We start from the raw sequence: 3,461 nt of genomic DNA, 5'->3' as shown, positions 1-3,461 counted from the left end.
AAATGTATAATTAAAATAACAATTATGAAAAAATTGATTTTCGAGCCCCAATTTATCAGAAAATATTTTCACAAAGTGTAAGGAAGGAAAGTGCATTTTATGATGAAAATGTAAGACTTTATATTGAATGAAACATTTGTATTTACTATTCCGTAATTTCCCATTGAGTCAAACTTCCTAACTCCACAAGGGAAGTTCTGTCAGTTGCGGTTTCTAGCCTCATGCGGATGAGACAGGCTGCCCCTGATGCACGCTCAGCATTGAAGACTCTGCCCTCACAGTAAGACAGGCTGCTTGGATTTTACCAATGGTGATGACTGGTATAAGGCTTTACTGAACAGGACAAATCCTAAAGCAAAATAAATTTTCCTCCAAATATAATCATTTAAAAAATGAAAACTCGAGGATGGGGCATGCCCGGGGACAAGGAGGCCACGGGTCCTTTTCCTTCTTCAACCCCTTCCTTCTTTCCTCCCCACCCACCTTAGGCCGGGTCTCGTCTACTTCCCCTCCCAGTGGTCAGTCTTACATGGAGGCATGATTTCCCGACACCGCCCGGAAAATTAGGGTGCAAGCCCAGAAGCTATTTCCTCAACACCACTTATCGAAAATCCGATTTGAAAGCGGTCCGGGTTTGAACATCGGAAAGTGCGGGGATTTGATGCGCTGAAGACCCTTCACTACTAATTATCAGAAAAAACCTGGAAACTAATCGGAACTTTACTCAGTTACTCAAAGAATGGAACGATTTGTACAGCGCCACCTGCTCGAAACCGGTCTAAGCCAGCTTGGTATGTGACCCCCCTGCAGTGAGTTTGGAGGTGAGCTTCATGAAGATAGAGGAAAACTCTTCTGTACTTCTTGCAATGTGGTTCTGAATCACGTTCGTAAGTCTGCCATTAGTGACCACCTCAAGTCAAAGACTCATACCAAGAGGAAGGCAGAATTTGAAGAGCAGAATGTGAAAAAGAAGCAGAGGCCCCTAAATGCACCTTTTCAGTGCAACAGTACTGCGCAAACAGAAAAAGTGTTAACCAGGACTTTGTGAAAATGAGCCTGGAAGCCAACGTTCGCCTCGAGAAGGCAAGGCTGATCACCCAGCAGTCCTTGCTTTCCTGACTCGCCCTGCGAAGAATGGAGGCTCCATACCTACGTCAGACCAACTGAGGAGAGCTTCTCTGCCTGACGGATATGAGAATGACAATCAGCTCAACTCACAGGATTGTTGACAAGGAGGTTACCATCACTGTGATCAAGATAAATAATGTGGAGTACTAAAGTTATGTATTGAAAAAAAATTTGCCAGGAGTGTTGGCACACGCCTGTAATCCAAGCTCTTGGAAGGCTGAGGCAGAACTTGGAGTTTGAGGCCAACCAGGGCTACACAGTGAGTTCAAGGCCTGTGTAAACTATACAGGGAGACTTTATTTCAAAAAACAAAACAAAACAAATAAACAAAATACAAGTTGCAGAAGTGCAATGGACCCTAGGAAAAGGAAAATAGAAAAACTGGTATATTTCCTGTATATTTGCAGCGATCAATCATTTACCAAAAATGTCAGAAAATTTAGTCTAGGCAAAAAGAATGGAACATAATATTGATAAAATTATGTCTAAAATCAATGAAGATCATAGAATATTGCTAAGGAAAGAAAATAGGGCCGAATAGTTGATTTCCAGAATAGTCATTACTAGTCTATAATAAAAACCTTCAAAGTGACCATAATGGAAAATCAGTGTGATGCTAATATTAAACAAGAAATAGAAATGGTTGGAAATTTCAAGAAATCTTTGGGCAAAAAGAGCAAGGAGGGAGAATTTAAAATACCAAACCAAATTTGAAATGATATTTTAAAATGAACACATTAAGGTCATGGCTCCAGAACTCAGGCATAATAAATAATTGAGTGCCTCTGAGCTCAAATTCCGAATCCACCTGTGTATGTATGTGGGGGACCAGCTGAAACCTCTCCTTGCCACAGTAACATATGCCTATTAACTTTATCGGTGTGTGAAGTTATTTTTCTTCAATTTTTAGAATTAGTATATTTGCAGAACATAATGATCACAATCCTGACGGGGAATTGGTGAGTGTTCATAACACATCTTCATCTCTTCTTTCATCCCCTCCCCTCCTCCCTGCCACCGCGTTGCTTAATACATTGAGCAAGTATCACTGTGAATGGATATCCATGACACTGTCCAGACACAACCAGAGAGGAAGCACACTGCAAACAAATGTCCACACTCGTGAATACAGGCACACATCACTATATATTTATCAGTATCTTTGTACATACACATGCATCTCCAGACATACATGTGGCCTTCTGATTAAAGCATGTTGGTATATGTTGCACCCAGTGAGAAAGAACCAACCAGAGACCGATATTAAATCTACACAGGAGTTTATTACCGGCCGGGACCCAAGCATCAGACTTGAGTGAGCCCCGACTGCGGGGAGACTAACACGTTTTCTAGGCCCTGCTATGGGATAGAGGTAGCAAAGCAAGCAAAAGATACAGAAGCAGAACATCCTGTCGTTAAAACAATAGTTGATTCATTGTTGTTTCTAAGAGACTCTCTAAAGGGAGGAGGTTTCTAAGCTTCCTCCTTTTGAGTTCATCTAAAGGGCAGGCAGGTGGGTCGTTTAGCAGCAATATGGAGTCTGTCTTGCTAACTAGGGTCCTTCAGTATACAGAGACACCTCTTTTATCTTCATTTACAAAGTGTCAATCTTGGAACACAAGGCTGTTTCGAAGAATTGTGCTTTTATTAGTTATGTTTTTGATACTTATTATTACATTCATCCCAGGAAACTGGTGCATATACATACTGCACCTTGCTCATTTCCACTCGTCCTTCCCCCACCTGCCCCTCCTCCATCTTCTCCACAACCCCTTCCCACTGCCACAGAGCCTACTTCCCTTCTTCTGACCATCTCTTATTTTGTTCGTTTCTATTTTGGGTCTCTCATATTAGAGAAACTATGTGATATTTAACCTTCTGTGTTTAATTTCACATAGTATTAGTCTCAAGATCCATCCTTTTTTCTTACAAATGACTCAAAGTATCGTATCTTTCTTTATGGTTGAGTAATATTCCATTGTGTATAGATACTGGGTTTTATCTATTCATCTTTTGATGGCCATATCAGACACTTCCATAATTTAGCTAATGTTATGTTGTGCTGGCATAAACATGAGGATGCATACATCACTGTAAAAGGATGACTTTCACTCTTTCGGGAAGATATCCAGAAGTACAGATGAGCCAAATGGAATTTTTTAGTTTTTTGAGAAATCTCCAAACTGCTTTCCACAGCAGTCATACTAGTTTACATTCTTACCAACAATGTAGTAGATTCCTTTTTCCCCACAACCTCACCAGTATTTGTTGATATTTTGAGTCCTTCCAAATACCCATTCTTACTGGTGTAAGATAGAATCTCAAGGTTGTTC

The 3,461-nt window shown here is 40.6% G+C and overlaps 1 pseudogene; it reads left to right on the top strand.

The window, feature by feature from the left end:
- Positions 1-221: 221 nt before the first annotated feature.
- On the top strand, positions 222-1,229 carry LOC101706942 (CGG triplet repeat-binding protein 1-like; annotated as a pseudogene).
- The last annotated feature ends 2,232 nt before the right edge of the window (positions 1,230-3,461 follow it).

The sequence above is a fragment of the Heterocephalus glaber genome, unplaced genomic scaffold (assembly GCF_053883595.1).
Source record: "Heterocephalus glaber isolate CG9 unplaced genomic scaffold, H.glaber_assembly_v1.0 deba00001764, whole genome shotgun sequence".
Lineage (NCBI taxonomy): Eukaryota > Metazoa > Chordata > Mammalia > Rodentia > Bathyergidae > Heterocephalus > Heterocephalus glaber.
The sequence above is the reverse complement of the archived record's forward strand: the minus strand, read 5'-3'. Positions and strand labels throughout refer to the sequence as shown.